We start from the raw sequence: 18,842 nt of genomic DNA, 5'->3' as shown, positions 1-18,842 counted from the left end.
TTTATGCTTTGTTCTGTTTTTAGAAGCACTTTTTGATACTTATTTGAAATAAGGGTAGTCCAAACACTGACTATTGGGAGGTTTTAAGCAAACAGGTCCTTTAAAAAAATTGGAAATTGTGGTCTACAGTAATAACTTATATTTTTCTGTAACAAAATGTCCCAAGGGACTTCACAAGAGTTTCATAAAGCAAAATTAAACAAAGCCACAAAACACAACATTAGAACAGATGGTCAACAGCTTGGTCAAAGTAGTAAGTTTTATGGAGTGTCTTAAAGGATGAAAGAGGGAGAGAGAGCAGTATGGTTTAGGAAGGGAATTCCAGAGCTGAGGGCCTAGCACCTGAAGGAACGGCCGTCAATGGTGGAGCAAATAAAATCAAGGTTATGTTTAAAAGGCCAAAATTAGATGAATGCAGATATCCTGAAAAGTTGTGTGGCTGACAGAAATTTCAGAAATAGGGAGGGGTGATGCAATGGAGGGATTTAGAAAATACAAATCAGAAGTTTTAAAATTGAACATTGCTTGACCAGGCACCAATTAAGCTCATCTTGGGGTTAAATATGACACCAAACAGTCTGGTTTAGTCTCAGACAGTTTCAAGGAAGGGGGATACAGTTAATAGCTACGCAACGAAGATCAAAGACAATGGCTTCAGTCTTCCCAATATTTAATCAGAGGAAATTTCTGCTCAACCAGTACTGGATTTCAGGTAAGCAGTCTGATAATTTAGCACAAGTGCAGGAGTCAAGAGAGGTGGTGGCAAGATAGAGCCATTATCGTCGTACACTTGTAAACTAATGTTGTTCTGTTGAATGATATCGTCGAGGAGCAAGAGGTAGATCAGAAATAGGAGAGCCAAGGGAGACACCAGAGGTAACGGTGCAGGAGCAGGAAGAGTAATCATTGCAAATAATACTTTGGCTACTATTAGATGCAATGTGGTTAGCTCTTAACTGCTCTTGGAAATGGCTTAGCAAGTCACTGAGCAAGGGCATTTAGAGATGAGCAACAAATGCTGGCCTTGCTAGCGACGCCCACATCCCATGAAAGAATAAAGTAAAAAAAAAATAGAACCCACCACAGAGGTGTTGGAGGAAGATGGTGTGGTCAACTGTGTCAATGGCTGGAGATAGGTCAAAAAGGATGACGTGGGATTTTTACAATCATCACAATCACGTGGGATGACATATGGTCTACAGTAAAACCCCTACAAATCGCAAGCCAGAAATAGCTAATGCAGAAAGTATGAATTTAAAAATCTAAATTATGTTGCTGAGCTTGAAGACGATATAGTTCTAAATCAGGATGGTGTGTGGTTTGGTGGGAAACTGGAAGGTGATGGTGTTCCCATGCATCTGCTGATCTTGTCCTTCTAGATGGTAGAGATTGGAAGGTGGGTTTGTGGGTTTGGAAGATGCTGTCGAAGGAGCCTTGGTTACCGAGTTTGAAACTAACTGCATCCTGCCAATCAAAATGCTGCATTTTTAACAATAGTCATCTCCTGAGGGTGGCCAAAACCAAGTGAGGAAACACCCATCCCCAACAAGTGCTTTTCATCCAGTTCCACAAGACTCTCTTCATTTGACACAAAACTGCTTTATTATCATCAAATCTCTCTTCGGCTAGATAGACAGCAATTGTGTAAATCTGAAAGCTGCTCTGGGTTTGGACTGAAGATGATGGGTCTTGAAAGATCATTATTCAGCATCTAACCCATGCTATAATTTATTAAGGAGCATCTGATGCTGGTGATTGATATCTATTACTATGATCAATTAATTTATCAAAACTGTTGTTTATGATTTAGAAGCTAAACAGTGCATCTAAACGACAGCTTGTTGATCAACTACCTCAATTTGCATTCCACCTTGAATGCCTTTGACAGGGCACCAACAGTCAGGGTACCACAGTCACCCTTCAAGGGATTATTGAATGAATCAACTATCTTGAAAAACTCAGGAAAACCAAAAAAATAAGGGTTGGCTGAAACCGTAGTAATGGACTTAGTATCTACTGTGCAGGGAAACTGAAGATAGAAGATGAATGAAAACATGACTTGCTGTGTTCAATATTAAGATTTTTGGGAGAATTAAGTACTCAAAGTGAGGCATGCCTTGGCGTGTAATAAATGGAAACTGTTTCAAGACTAGGGGTCGGATTTTCGCTATCAAGGTGGGAATTTCAAGTGGGGAAATATCCCTCCTTTGCCTCCTTTAAAAAGGTCACCACCTGCCATATTTTCATCCTAGGGCAGCTGGCTTGGAGTGGGATGGAGCCAGGCCCATTGCCTCCAGAGGCAGGAAGGCTTCATGCGTTGGTTCTCTGAGACTTATGCCCAGTTGTATAAAAGGCTGTTAGGCCTTCAAGTCCTCATCCGTCACCACCCACTCACTCCCCATGCCCTCATATCTCCATGCCTCCTCACAACCCATGTCATCCCCATGTACCCTGCCCATATCCCCCATTTCACTTCCATAGTGACTTACCCAGGATCCATATGGGTAAACCTCAGGAGCCATGTGGGAATGAAAAATTGAACTTCCAATAATTTGAGAGCTCTCACCACATACTTGATACTGCAAAAAATCTCATTTATGAAGCCTATTCAAAACAAAAAGTGGTCAATGTGGTCAATCTATTGCAAAAATAAAAATAAAATCAGTTGATGACCACATCAAAGGCACCTAATCCTTTAATAGCCTCTTAAAATTGCCAAAGTTTAGCCCAGCCCCCTGCTGAGATAGTGATTTTGGAGCTTTTGAAACACAGCCAAGCATTCATAATGGCAGTGTTATAATGACGATCCTTAGGAAAGGTCAGCAATGAAGTCTGATGAAACTGCAAGCCACTGATATTTTTTTACGACACACCAGATGGTCTATCAATATACTCCACCAGCGGGTATCCACTTTTTACTCTGACTGATAGCTGTAGCCTTTTTATTTTTAAAAGGCTGAGGGTTGAAATCACTTTAGATCATGACACTTAAACAGACATATCCATTCTTCAAGAGCATTTATACTTCTTCTATAAAAGCATGGTTCCCATGCTGCAGGTTAAGGCTCTTAAAATAAAGTGAAAATGGGTTGTTTGAACTCAACACTAATTATAAATGGCCCTGCTGGGTTCGTGAGTCCTGCCTGTGAGATTGATCCCCACTCCCCACTGCTGGTAAAAATAGGATCTGCCGGAAATGGGGCAGGACTTCTGCATCTGGGTCCCACCTGCCATTTTTTTTAAGGGTTCCAGACTTGGTCCGACACCACAAAAAAAATTGTTCCCAGATTAAGCACAGCATTGGCTACATGCAAAATAAAAGCTCCCTCTGTCTCATCATTCTCAAACTGAACCCCAGAATAGCACCCTCTGCCGAGTGACGCATCAATTAACCTTATAGCTGCCCATGAGATTTACTTATAAAATGCAACTTTGTACTAGTTTTCTGCTGTGCAACAAAGCCACTAGAAACCTGATTGAGACAAATGATTTAAAGATGGACTACTGCAAACATCAGGCAGAAAATACTTTCCCCGAAGACAAATTCAGGTTTTAGACCTACTGAAGTATCTAGCCCACCAAACCAAACTATTTTCAATTCTCTATTCAGTTATGTTCTATCTTCATCATCTTGAGTTTCATTTGCTTAAAACCAGTGCACTTTACAGCAGACACAAGTTAATGCTGCGGCTGCCCATACATCAACTCAGGATTTTGGCCATGGTTGTAGGGAAAGGTGCCAAGCAGAGATGAGAAATTTCCCCATTGGATAAGAGAGTAAAATCAAAGCTTAGTCAACTTGTGCAGGCCTATTAGCATGTGCAAGAATGATGCAGAACCTTGGAAAGGAAGGGCAAGGAACCAACTAGAAAGACAAAGTTTTGAAACCAAGAACAACCTCAATAAGTCATTTTTTATAAAAAGCAACTTCCTGCATTCTGATGGAGAAAACCACATGATTTATCTGAAAGGCAACAACATACAAATATTCTGTGTGGGTGTAAAGGGTCGTGTAGGACTGTTTGTGGGGTTAAGAAGGGGCTTAGAGCTTAAATGAAAAACATTTTGACAAAAAGACATTTTCTCCTTCATAGCCTTTTTTGGTAATCAAAACTGCTCAATTATGTTACATGAAACAAACTTGCAGCTAGCTGTACTTCCCACACTCAATGTAATTGGTGGCAGGCTGACAAAAGCTTGATGAAATTGGCTCTAGCACTGTCTAGGAACACAAAGCATGGAGGACTGGTAGTGAGTATATGAATGTGCTAATCATGTAGTAAGAATCAGCAACCAGCTGAGAAGTCAGAGTTCTACATGACAACACAACCAAGTTGAGCTTCATAAGCAGCAAAGAAGCAATCCCTAAAGATGTGCCATCTCTTTGTTAACTTCCTGGATTGATGAACATTAAGTTGCAGCACAAGGACAGAGGTACATTCCTTAAAAGTTAGCAACTCTGCAATATGGCTACAGTCTGGCGACCTTGCAACATCTTTCTGACAGTGCACAGGATAAGCTTCCACTGGAGATGGCAGTCCTCATCCAAATCAACTGGTTAGTATTTGTCTTGAGAGGGGAGTTAACTTCAGCTGAGTTTCCACTGAGCAAAGGAGCAAGACAAACAATATTTCAAAGCTGAACAAATACAAGGCTTGTTGAATGCACAAGTAGAGTTTACTTTTCTGGACCATTCCTGTTGTAACAACTTTCTCAGTCTTCTTTTGAATTTTCTTGTCTCAAAGTTATCCCTGAATGCTGACCAGATTTCAGTGTCGTCCTTATTACAGGACAAATCTGACCGCAACTTCTTGCGTCCAGCTGTGCACAGTTAAACACCGTGCAATCTCATTCCCCCAGAAGAGAATTAATGCTGTAGATTTTATAAGATTTTCTTTTTGCTTTTTCTGTTTTTCTCCAATCTACTTTCGTCCCATTTATATTTCCCAACCTTTCTTTTGCTTCCTGTATTTAATTTAAATGTAATTAATATTTCCTGTTTTTTACTCCCTGGTTTGGGTTCTGCATATCTTAGGGAAGACACTTCAATCTGATTGATGGTTAAAGAAGTGTCGCTGATCCCCTGTCGAGAGAACCACACCAAAGCAGGCATTGGATGACTGGAAATGTCCGCTGACAATCCTACAAAAATTCAATAGACAACTGTACATGAAATGATGGTGATGTTGCTGAGAACAAAATCCAGGCTAATGTAGCAGAAATAAAAACAAAGTGCTGTAAAATCTCTCTAGGTCTAGCAACATCTGTGGAAAGAGAAAGAGAGTTAACGTTGAGTCCAATACGGCTCCTCTTCATCAGATAAGAGATCACCATCTGTCTGATGAACGTGAGAACCCATTGATAAACAGACATATTTGTACACAGATGTGGGCATTTCATTTTCCCTTAGCAAGGCTGATACAGCTTGGCGACAGTCAGAAATAACCTAAACATTTTCTTGTCACATGGGATGCAGATAGTTATTTCCTCTTAAAATGTCTGAAGGAGCCAACCACCAAGATTGCAGTACGATAATTTGAGGCGGCATAGGTAGCTGCCTCAACTTTTATCAAAGTCCAGGTAAAGCCATCATGCCAAAAACCTGAGAGTGCAGGATGCACATCTTTGTGGAGTATAGGTAAACTGAAACTCGACAGAGCAACAAAGTTTGTTTCTGAAAAGCCAACAAGGAAGAAATGAAAGTGCTAGGAGGAGAGCAAGAGCACAACAAAGTTCTAAATATAGTCAAAGTAAGCAACAAGGCAAGGCACCAGTAATGAGAAGAAAAGTAATGTGCCTTTAAAGCAGGAGTGAGACAAGATATTTCTCTCTCACTGTGGGGCAGATGTTAATGCCTGGTCTGAAGGCAGGTATAGGAACAACCAGCTAGGCAGCAACCCAAGCCAAAGAACACCATTATAATATTAACCTGTATGGATTCAATGAATTCCATATGTTCAATATTTTTAAATTCCAGGTAATTTAAATAAGTTAACTAAAGTTGCAATAACCCATGTTACAAATATGAAGTTTGTAAGATTGTTATGTTTTGGGACTGTCACTTTAACTTGGGGTAAAATAGAATGAAGGGACCCATTTTAAATTCTATCCAACAATGAGCTTGGTGACTTGGTGATTAAAAGTTGGCGGGGGGGGGGGGGTGGTGCAGGTTGTCTTAATTTGAAGATGATGCGGGATATTCACACTAGTAAACAATGACTAGGGCATCTGTGATGACTGGAAGTAAACTGTTCGTCTCCAAGGTCTCACATAGAGGTGTGAGGAATGTCAGGTTTTAAAAACTGTAAAAAAAATCTGTCTATTTAATTTCAAGATAGAATGGAGTTTGGGGTCTAAAAGATTGCTAATTAGCATTTCTACCTGGATATAAGGCCCATGTAATTCACATTTGCCATGAAGGAAATAGTCCGTAGGAAGCCATTGTAGGATCGAGTTGCAGGTTTTCCTAAGGTATTCCTGCACCTCACAGATACAGTCTGCCAGAATCTGAGAGAGGGCAGAGAGGAAGATGCAGCCAGTCTCTATTGTTCACCCCGCAGAATGCAGATGAGAGCTAATAATTAGATTGAACAGACCAAGTTTGTCAGGATTTAAAACTAGCTTGGCTAGTGACGGGAATCTTTTGGGTAACCTCACCAGGAAAGTCAGCTGGAAACAGAAAAAACAGGGTTATTGCCAGCTGAGAGTAGCTTTCGACTGGTTCCTGGAGAATGAAACGTCCACTTGAGGGACAGTATAATCGTGGTGGGGGATTTTTTGGTCATGTTAAAAGTTAAATGGGGTGAAACCTTTCAGTAATCTAGAGTTTAAGTTGCCTATAAAAATAATGTTTAGTAAATGTTGTTCTGAGTTTGTTACAGTAAAAGACTTAAAGCTTGAAACCTTGTTGTGTGATCCTTCTAGTCAGTTACTGGAAATTCAAATACATAGTGTTGGGGGTAACAAGTTAGCATGGATAAAGGATTGGTTAGCTACCAGGAAGCAGAGAGTAGGACTAAATGGGTCATCACAGCTTGCCAACCCCAAAAAATGGTGGGAATCAATGCTGGGGCATCAACTATTTACAATCTACATCAATGATTTGGATGAAGCTACCGAATGTCTGGTAACTAAATTTGCCAATGACACCAAGGTTGGTAGGAGAGTAAGTTGTCAGGAGGTAAAGAGTCTGCAAAGGAATATAGGCAGGTTAAGTGAGTTGGCAAAAAATTGGCAGATGGAGTATAATGTAGGAAAATGTGAACTTGTCCACTTTGGCAGGAAGAATAGAAAAGCAGTACACTATTTGAATGGAGAGAGATTGCAGAACTCAGTGGTACAGAGGGGCCTGGGTGTCCTGGTACATGAATCTCACAAAGTTAGTATGCAGGTGCAAAAAGTGATTAGGAAGGCAAAAGGAATACTGGCATTTATTGCAAGGGGAATGGAACATAAAAGTAAAGTTTTATTGCAGCTGTACAAGGCATCGGAGAGACCACATCTGGAGTACTGTGTACAGTTTTGGTCTCCTTATCTGAAAAAGGGTATACTTGCATTAGAAGCAGTTCAGAGAAGTTCATTCCCGAGATGAGGGGCTTATCTTATGTAAAAAGGTTGGATTAGTTGGGCCTCTTTCCCCCCCCACCGGAGTTTAAAAGGATAAGGTGTGACCTTATTGAAACATATAAGATGCTGAGGAGATTTGATAGGGTAGATACCAGGAGGATGTTTCCACTTGTAGGAGAGAATAGAACCAGGAGGTACAGTTTAAGAATAAGAGGTCTACCGTTTAAGATGGAGATGAGGGGAAATTTTTTCTCTCAAAGGATCATTAGTATGTGGAATTCTCTTCCCCAGAAAGCAGTGGAGGCTGGGTCATTGAACTTACTCAAGGCTGAGTTAGATTTTTGATGAACAAGAAGTTAAGGATTATGGGAGACAGACGGCAAAGTGGATCAACCATGATTTAATTGAATGGCAGAGCAGGCTTGAAAGGTTGAATGGCCTACTAATGCTCTTAAGTCTTATTTTCCTAAATATCTTTCTAAAAGTTATCAGTCTCTAAGGGGGTTGTTAACACCCATAAAAAGCTTGGAATGTGTTGCATTTCTTCATACTCTTTTAGAAACACACAATTAATAACAGAAAAAGTTTGATTCTGCAAGAGAACAGCCCACATGCTAAACAAGTGACAATTTGAGGGTCAGTTTCAAGTTTGGTCAATGTTGGTTGCTTCATTGATCAAACTGATTCTTATTGAATCATTTTGTCCATAGCTGACTTTTATCCATGGGTTAGCCTACTCAATGGCCACAGCAGGAAGGTGAAAAAATTCAGCAAAATCAAAAAAAACTGCATTAATTTAAAAGCAGTGAAGTTTAATGATGTGTGCAAGTGCAAGTTACTCAGGTGTACGAATAATGGATTTGGAAGGCAATCATCTTTATGAACATCTCACCAGATATGCCATAACAAGATAGTTTCTTAATTACTATATCACATTAATATCTTGAGAAATATGAGTGGTTTATTTTCAACCTCTCTGTTGGTAGTAACAGGAGAAATCTTAAATTTCTTAATTAAGAGAACCAAAGTTTTGCAGTATTGCAAGTCAACTGACATTTCCAAAACCAAATTAGTAGTCAAATATTTTTAAACAAGCTATTGCAGCCAATTTTTACTCACAAGGGTGAGATAAATGCCAAGTTATGGAACTTATATTTCTGCTTGAAATTATAATGCACCAGATTTAATTGTCTGATCTCTGATCAAATATTCCACTCAATTTTATACATCCAGTCCAATTGTCCATTCTGCAGACTTAAATCACAGCAACCCAGGTTCACTCAACTCTTGAAAACAGAACCAATACAGGTGCTCAAGAAGCCAGGCAGGTGTATTTAGTACATGAATTCAATAAAATTAACTAGGTTAATGCTGACTGCGTAGTTTCCTGTCTTTTATTTCGCATCAGTATTGCTCAAATTGGTCCCCATGCAGCCACAAACTAGGGACAGAAGGTAACCACAACAAGTAAGGGCAAGAAGCAATATTTTTCCTCTCCCAGCTTGTGAAAGTTGATCAAATATGAACAGGGGAGGAGTACAGATAGACAGCTGCTACATCAAATATATCCAATATTTAAGTCAACTAAAGCAAATTAGAAGTTGCACTGTAGAAATTCCACTGACCAGAGAGGTGCCCATCCTTGACCATAAAACCATTTTGGTTCAAATCCAACCACATTTATAAGCATTATGTCTATATCAAATAAATTAGTTGCTATAGAAACCCTAATCTTACCATGCCTTGCCTTGGAAAAGTTAGTTAAGCTTCTCTCTCTCTCTCGAGTTTCTGGAAAGCCGTCTAAGACGACAGCCGCAATCCTTTAATTAGTATTAGTTCAACCATTCAGAAGCATGGCGACCTTTCGGGGTTGCAGGCCTCTGCCATGCTTGGAGATCCACCAATCCCACTCAAATCCTCTTTTCATTCCACTACCTCAAAATTAAAAAAGTTTCAAAGCAGTTATTAATGAAAATTGTCTCTGCAGTTGGGCTCTCCCTTTGTGTAAAAGGAAATGGGAATTGCACATTGATGAAAAGCTCCTGCTCACTATTTGTCAAGTGAAAGAAAACTAATTTATCACCTTGGGAACCAGCTGACTGAGTCCCTTGTGAAAACACGGTACCAGGGATTAAAATACTTTTGGTGTTAGACCACCTCTGTCCAGTGCACAAATAATAGTTTTCATGTATTAATGAGTCAGGAATTCCAGAGAAACAAGAACTTTTTAAAAAATATTAAGAAGTATAATGTTTTTTTTAAACTTAAAAAGGTCACCGTCTCCAAACATAAATGTAGAACAAACCCAGTGCAGTATACAGGAGTGCAGCTTCCAAGCTACAATGCTGTAACACAATTCAGAGCACACTCAAAAATTGCAAGAATAAAACTAGGGTTATTCAAGTCATTTCCCGGAGACTGCAGGTAATGCACTTTAGAACAAGACTACATTATACCTCAGTTCAATTTTGGCACATGAATGTTAAAAAATGTGAAGATAGAATGGATTTCACAAATAAGAAATCCAAATATATTGTCACATAGGCAGTTGCTGCTGAGCTGTGTGTTGAACTGTTCAGGGGCTTCCACTAATGCTGCTGTGACATAAACTGTTAGCATGTATAAAAATGACCCAGGGTCCCAAATTATCATTGACACTGTGTGCTGGGTGTTGTCTTCTTGTAGCATACCAGAGAACAACATACAGGAATTGCACAAACTGGATCCAACACACTCCTCAGTGTCTCTCTGTAAAATCATAGCACAGCCATTCAACCCACTGTACCTATATTGATGGTAGTTCTTCAACGAGAGTGATTCACTCTAATCTCACTTCTCTGCCTTTTCCCAATATGGTTTAAATTTTACTTTTTCAAATACTTAACAAGTTCCCTTTCAAGTCCAGGTATAGTCATTGATTCAACTCCCATTTGTGGTAAGGATTTCATGAGCTACGATAAATTGACATTTAAAGCTTTGTAGCTTCCTGTTTTCAATATTTCACAGGTATCAGCAGTCACTGACCTGGTCAATGTAAGATGTCAGCAACTGTTAGCAAAACCAACATGGCACAAAGTTACTTGTTGTCATAATGTCTGCAAGTTAAATGAACAACATACAGAACTCAAGCACTGGAGAAGCATCTTTTTTACTCTGTGGTTATATTAGAGAGTTTTCAGCAGGTCTTCAAATTACCTCAACCACACTGTGTTCTGCTACTGATATCCCACACAGTTTGTAACCACATCAATATTACTTAATGATTTAAACATGCTAATAGTGTACAACAAGCTCATAGCGAATCAGCAGCCCAATTTACACATCACTCTATTTTCTTTTCCTGCTTTGCAGTGCTGGTGAAGATCAATTCTACCACCACCAAGCCTCCCTTGCCCCACCAATGGAGTATTAATCTGTACCTTTATTGCACTTCAGGAATTTTCTTAGGCCATTTATCCATAGAAAAAAATTGAGGAGGAGCAATAGTTAGGTGCTTTGTTTTAAAATGAAGTTCGTTCAACGTAATTTTGAAATGCTCCTTAAGGCAAAGGGCAGATTGATGTCTCACTGAGCCAACTGTCCATACAGTTTTCCACAATGTTCATGAGAAATGAGTAATTATTAGGTCATTCACTCAAAGATGATATTCTTGATCACTTAGCAGGAGACTGCCTGCTAAGAATATACTACATGAAGAGAGGTAACCAGTTTGGCTAATAGGCCAACAGGAGAATCCCCGTAGGAAAGATGTTGGTGGAACAGCCCTTGCACTTCTTGGGAAGACAAATGCAAAAAGTTACACAATTAGCAAATAAGGATAAATTTTGGTAAGGAGCTCAGCAAGGGAATGCTTGTTCAACCAGAAGGGTGACCAGGAAATATTAAGTTTGCCTTCTAACATGAGATGGTGTGAGGAGGGGGTTTGAAGTTAAGTGAAGTAAGGAAGTTTGGATGATTACTATCAGACTCTATAATCATCTGCTTTCAGCAAAATAACAACAGCACCATACCTCTTCTCACTGAACTGTTTTAATGCACCTATGAAGAGACCAATGGAAGTGCATGAGAGCACTTGTAAAAGCCATAATATCCAATTTGGTTCCATGAGACGATTTGAGGGGCAGGGGAGTTCTCCTGCCTGACATTTATTGTTCAACCAAGGCTGTAAACAGTGAGTATGGTCATTAATTACATTGCTGTTTATGGGACCTTGCTACGTGTAGATTAGCGAGAACATCAGGCAAATGCAAAATTTTTAAGTTGTATACTTTCTGGGTAATTAAGGAGTCACAAAGCACTTCTTCACACAAATGGCAATGAAAATCTGGAACTCTCTATCCATCCCCAAAACCGCTGTGGATACTGGGTCAACAAAAACTATAAAGACTGAGATCAGGTAGTCAAGAGTATCATGGAATATGGAGCATAGATAGCTAAATGGAGAGGTAATGTAAGTGAATGGCGCAACAAGCTCAAGGAGCTGAATGGCATACTCCTGTTCTTATGTGCTGATGCCATAAAAAGCATCACTTCATCTAAATACTTGCATGCTCCAAGTCAGTTTTGTCCAGTAAAAAGCACTGGTTTGCCATATGCATGTCTCTGCAATGGCAACTCTGTATTAGCTATATACATTACTTACTTATTACAAATAGCCTGTCTTAAAACCCTCCCTCCGCAATTCCAACAAAAGTGAAGAGCTCATGGGTTTTTTAAAATTAAGATTGAGGTCATCCAATCGGCAGCCTCTGTCACTTCCCTCCATTCCCCAGCCCACCAGGTCAAACTCCCTCTAACGTTCTCCCCTCACTGAGTCCTAAGCTTCACATTGTTCACTGGGTTTCTCTCATGCCTCTCCGAGCTCATCTTGTTCATGAGGCCCACCTCCTGCTCGCTTGACACTGTATCCACTGAACTGTTGATCATCCAACTCCTCTTTCCAGTTCCCATGTTAGCATTTATTATTAATGGCTGTCTCTCTTCAGGTACTGTCACCCTTTCCTTCAAATCTGCCATTTTCATCCCTCTCCTCAAAAAAAAAATCCTTGACCCCACCGTTTTTCCCAACTACCGCTCTATCTACAACTTTCTTTTCTTCTCCAAAGTCCTCCCAAAAGTCCATGCCCATATTACCCAGACTCCATCTTTGAATTCCTCCAATCATGTTTTCATTTCTTTTTTATTCATTCCAGAATGTGGGTGTCACTGGCTGGGCCATCATTTATTGTCCATCCCAATTGCCCGTGAGAAGCTGGTAGTGAGCTGCCTTCTTGAACCGCTGCAGTCCATGTGGTGCAGATACAACCACAGTGCTGTTAGGAAGAGAGTTCCAAGGTTTTGGCCTAGCGACAGTGAAGGAACGGCGATATATTTCCAAGTCAGGGTGGTGTGTGGCTTGGAGGGGAACTTGCAAGTGGTGGTGCTCCCATGTGTCTGCTGCCCTTGTCCTTCGAGATGGTCGTGGTCGTGGGTTTGGAAGGTGCTGTCATTCCCACTACAGTTCTGAAATGGCTCTTGTTAACATCACAATTGACATCCTATGTGACTGTGACAAAGGTAAGCTCTCCCTCCTCATCCTTCTCCACCTGTCTGCAGCCTTTGACACAGTTTACTACACTATCTTTCTCCAATACCTCTCCACTGTCATCCAGCTTGTGGGGGAAGCGGGCACTACACTCATCTGATTCTAGTCTTATCTAAGCATAGCCAGAGAGTCATCTGCAACAGCTTCTCATCCCATTACCGTACCAATACCTCTGGCCTCACCCTTGCCCCCTCCTACTTCTGATCTAAATCCTGCCCCTTGGTGGCAGCATCCAAAGTCAGAGCGTAATTTTCATATGTAAGCTGATAATGCCCAGCCAAACCTCACCACCACCTCTCTCAACTCGTCCACTGTTGCTAATTAACAAACTGGTTGTGCAGCATTCAGTACCGACTAAACAAAAATTTCCTCCAACTATATATTGAGAAGACGGATGTCGTTGCCTTCAGTCCACAGTACAGACTGTGGTCATATCTGACCCCGCGATGAATTTCCAACCATATATCCATGCCATCACAAAGACCCTGCCCTTGCCTCAGGTCTCCTGCTACTGAAACTCAATTCCATGTCTTTGTTACCTGTAGACTTGACTATTTGAATGCACTCCTGGCCAGTTTCCTATGTTCTGCCCTCTGTAAACTTGATGTAATCAAAAACTCTGGTACCCATGTCCTTAATTGCACCAAGTGCTGTTCAACTATGATGCTCCCCCCAACCCACCACCAAGCTCTCTGAATCACATTATCAACTGGTTAAGCTAAGCCCTAATTTTAAAATTCTTATTGTTGTTTTAAAATCCCTCCCTGGCCCCGCCCTCCCTGTCTTTAATCTTCAACAGCCTCAAAGCCCCACCAAAATGTCATCATTCCTCTAATTCTAGCTGATTGAGATGTCCCAATTTTAATCACTTTGGCATTGGTGGCTATGTCTTCAGCTGCCAAGGCCCTAAGCTTTGAAATTCTCTCCACCTGCCTTTCTTCCTTTAAGACCTACCTCTTTGATCAATACTTTTGGCCATCTCCCTAATTTTCCAATGTGGCTCTGTGCCATTTTGATCTTTACAATGTTCCTGTCAAACACCTTGGAACATTTTATTACGTAAAAGGTGCTCTATAAATACAGGTTGTGGTTATTGATAGAAAATGTCTTATGTACAATATTAGTAAATATACTTCACACATATACTTGCTTAGACATCTACCACCATCAAATGCAAAATTCCTCATTCAAAGTTTTGAATTCTGGTGTGAATTTCAGAAACCACACATCTTAGTGCAGTGAGTAAACAGGAGTTTTTATTAATTTAGTCAAGTTTGTCAAATGTTTATATTCAGTTTTGCTAAAATTGAAATATTTCATTTCTGAATAGCGTCTGTAGTAGATGCTAACGGTAGCTCTGTCTCCAGGACATTATGATGTTCAAAACAGCAGTCACTAGTGTTACGCTTTACAATTACTCATATGTCCTTGAAAGACGTAGTAAGCAAATTCAATGTGTTGACATGATTTTTCTGAGCGTGATAGCTTGAGCAAGGGAAACAATGTTGGTAGCCACCAAACAAGTTAACTAATTGTCCTTTCCTTGTTATTTCTGGGAACTTGCGGTATGCAAGTTAATTGCCAAGATTGTGCATATAACATGTGACTACCCTTCAAAAAGGATTTATTGGCTGAAAAGCACTTTAGAACATCCTGAGGACATGGAAGTTGCTCTGTAAAAACAAGTCTTTCTTCAAGATGTGATCAACACACAGTCTACCTTAAAATAAACATTTTAATGCAAAGTAGTTTTGAGAAGTTTTGGTAGGCTCAATGCTACTACTTGCAAGTACCAGCTTGTCTAAATGTTAGCTTGTGTTTATTGAGTTAAAAACCAAAACAGATTTGCTTTTGAACCCACCCCTGCATATCTCGGTTCTGCATACTGTATTTGTGTTTAATAGACAATCATTAGGCCTGATTAATCACTGTTTTTGGGTGTTTTATTGACCAGGGAGTGGGAAACGGCATGAAATGTTATACCGGTTGGCAATTGGAAATTGGCATTTGAAGCAAAAAACTACATGTTAGCAGTGAAAGCAGCAACGGGACATTAACTTTAATGTGACAAAAGCCTCTGGTGGTATAATTTAGTACAAAGAATACAGAAGCCAAATACTTCTTGGAGTGCTTAATTGGAGTAACAAGGAGAAGAGAGATATGGAGATACAAATACATAAATCAGTAAAGGTAGCAATGCAAGTTAATGGGCCATAAAAAAGCAATGGAGTTCATTTCTAGAAGGATGGAATTATAAAGCAGAGAGATTATGTTAAATGTGTTGAGAATATTTTCAACCACACTGAGAATGTTGGGCACAGTTCTGGTCTCCATATTATAAAAATTGTATTCTATTACGGGGGTACTGGAAAAGATGCAAAAAAAGGTTTACTCCAATGATACCGGAATTAAGAGGGTGCACTTATCGGGAACGATTTAATGGGCTGAGTCTCCTTTCCCTAAAAATAAACAGACTGAGGGGTGACCTGATGGAGGTCTTTAAAACTTTGAAAAGGCTTAATAGGAAAGACATGGAATTGATGTTCCAACTTGTTGAAGAGGTCAGGATTGGGGCCATGACTAAAAGATAGTCATTAACGAATCCAGCAGGAAATTCAGGAGATGCTGCTTTAATAGGAGAATGGTGAGAATGTAAACCTCACAAGCACATGGGTAGTTGAGACAAATAGCATAAATATAATTAGGGGGAGCTGGTTAAGCATGAGGAGGAAAGCAATAGGAGAATATGTTGATGCAGTTAGATAAAGAAAAGTGAAAGGATGCTCATGGGGAGAATAAGCACCAGTGTAGACAAGCTAGACTGAAAGACCCCCATTTCTGTGCTATAAATAATATATATTATGTAATATTTTTGTCCAGCAGTTGCAAGCAGTGCTTTGAATTAATCAAAGTAGCTAAAGCAGCTGACTTGCAAAAGACAGAACACCGCACCACGAAACCCAACACCTCATCGAGACACTCACTTCCCAGTCCCACTCACCACAAAGACACTCCTGCTCTCTATTCAGACACACACCACAATCCCTACTCTCCGTCTAACAACTGCAACAACCAAACGAGAGCTAGAGGACGCAGTTTCAAAATAAGGGGTCCTCCATTTAAGACAGAGATGAGGAGAAGTATTTTTCTCTCAAAGGTTCATTAGTCTGTGGAATTCTCTTCCGCAGAGAGCAGTGGAGGCAGGATCACTGAATATTTTTAAGGCTGAGTTAGATGGATTCTTGATTGATAGGAGAGTCAAAGGGTACGGGGGATAAGTAGGAAAGTGGAGTTGAGACCACAATTAGATCAGCCTTAATCTTACAAAATAGCGGAGCAGGCTCAAGTGGCCTACTCCTGCTCCTAATTTGTATGTTCATATGAATGCCCACACCCACAGCTCTCCATCCAGAACATGTTTGGGTGCTGCTTGCCCTTTGCCATGATATGCCCTGTTTGGTTGACAATGCATGTTGGTCTTTATTGCAAGGGGATTGGAGTTCAAGAATAAAGAAGTCTTGCTACAGTTATACTGGGTTTTAGTGAGACGGCTTTTGGAGTAGTATGTGCAATTTTGGTCTCCACATTTAAGAAGGATATATTGTACTGGAGCAAAAACAGAATTACCTGGAAAAACTCAGCAGGTCTGGCAGCATCGGCGGAGAAGAAAAGAGTTGACGTTTCGAGTCCTCATGACCCTTCGACAGAACTTGAGTTCGAGTCCAGGAAAGAGCTGAAATATAAGCTGGTTTAAGGTGTGTGTGTGTGGGGGGCGGAGACATAGAGAGACAGAGAGGTGGAGGGGGGGGTGTGGTTGTAGAGACAAACAAGCAGTGATAGAAGCAGATCATCAAAAGATGTCAACGACAATAGTACAATAGAACACATAGGTATTAAAGTTAAAGTTGGTGATATTATCTAAACGAATGTGCTAATTAAGAATGGATGGTAGGGCACTCAAGGTATAGCTCTAGTGGGGTTTTTTTTATCATGGAAATAGGTGGGAAAAGGAAAATCTTTATAATTTATTGGAAAAAAAAAGGAAGGAGGAAACAGAAAGGGGGTGGGGATGGGGGAGGGAGCTCACGACCTAAAGTTGTTGAATTCAATATTCAGTCCGGAAGGCTCTAAAGTCCCTAGTCAGAAGATGAGGTGTTGTTCCTCCAGTTTGCGTTGAGCTTCACTGGAACAATGCAGCAAGCCAAGGACAGACATGTGGGCAAGAGAGCAGGGTGGAGTGTTAAAATGGCAAGCGACAGGGAGGTTTGGGTCATTCTTGCGGACAGACCGCAGGTGTTCTGCAAAGCGGTCGCCCAGTTTACGTTTGGTCTCTCCAATGTTGAGGAGACCACATTGGGAGCAACGAATGCAGTAGACTAAGTTGGGGGAAATGCAAGTGAAATGCTGCTTCACTTGAAAGGAGTGTTTGGGTCCTTGGACGGTGAAGAGAGAGGAAGTGAAGGGGCAGGTGTTGCATCTTTTGCGTGGGCATGGGGTTGTGCCATAGGAGGGGGTTGAGGAGTAGGGGGTGATGGAGGAGTGGACCAGGGTGTCCCGGAGGGAGCGTTCCTACGGAATGCCGTTAAGGGGGGGTGAAGGGAAGATGTGTTTGGTGGTGGCATCATGCTGGAGTTGGCGGAAATGGCGGAGGATGATCCTTTGAATGCGGAGGCTGGTGGGGTGATAAGTGAGGACAAGGGGGACCCTATCATGTTTCTGGGAGGGAGGAGAAGGCGTGAGGGCGGATGCGCGGGAGATGGGCCGGACACGGTTGAGGGCCCTGTCAACGACCGTGGGTGGAAAACCTCAGTTAAGGAAGAAGGAGGACATGTCAGAGGAACTGTTTTTGAATTTAGCATCATCGGAACAGATGCGACGGAGGCGAAGGAACTGAGAGAATGGGATGGAGTCCTTACAGGAAGCGGGGTGTGAGGAGCTGTAGTCGAGATAGCTGTGGGAGTCGGTGGGTTTGTAATGGATATTGGTGGACAGTCTATCACCAGAGATTGAGACAGAGAGGTCAAGGAAGGGAAGAGAAGTGTCAGAGATGGACCACGTGAAAATGATGGAGGGGTGGAGATTGGAAGCAAAATTAATAAATTTTTCCAAGTCCTGACGAGAGCATGAAGCGGCACCGAAGTAATCATCGATGTACTGGAGAAAGAGTTGTGGAAGGGGGCCGGAGTAGGACTGCAACAAGGAATGTTCCACATACCCCATAAAGAGACAGGCATAGCTGGGGCCCATGCGGGTACCCATAGCCACACCTTTTATTTGGAGGTAGTGAGAGGAGTTGAAGGAGAAATTGTTCAGTGTGAGAACAAGTTCAGCCAGACGGAGGAGAGTAGTGGTGGATGGGGATTGTTCGGGCCTCTGTTCGAGGAAGAAGCTAAGGGCCCTCAGACCATCCTGGTGGGGGATGGAGGTGTAGAGGGATTGGACGTCCATGGTGAAGAGGAAGCGGTAGGGGCCAGGGAACTGGAAATTGTTGATGTGACGTAAGGTGTCAGAGGAATCACGGATGTAGGTGGGAAGGGACTGGACAAGGGGAGAGAGAAGGGAGTCAAGATAACGAGAAATGAGTTCTGTGGGGCAGGAGCAAGCTGAGACGATCGGTCTACCGGGGCAGTTCTGTTTGTGGATTTTGGGTAGGAGATAGAAGCGGGCTGTCCAAGGTTGGGTGACCATCAGG

At 41.3% G+C, this 18,842-nt stretch overlaps 1 protein-coding gene across 2 annotated transcripts in view; it reads right to left on the bottom strand.

The window, feature by feature from the left end:
* Nucleotides 1–18,842, bottom strand: part of imp3 (IMP U3 small nucleolar ribonucleoprotein 3) — a 290,648-nt gene that overhangs the window by 122,886 nt on the left and 148,920 nt on the right. The window lies entirely within an intron of this gene.

This window comes from Carcharodon carcharias, chromosome 16 (assembly GCF_017639515.1).
Source record: "Carcharodon carcharias isolate sCarCar2 chromosome 16, sCarCar2.pri, whole genome shotgun sequence".
NCBI classification, from domain to species: domain Eukaryota; kingdom Metazoa; phylum Chordata; class Chondrichthyes; order Lamniformes; family Lamnidae; genus Carcharodon; species Carcharodon carcharias.
Note: the sequence above shows the minus strand (reverse complement) of the source record. Positions and strands in the feature narration are given on the sequence as shown.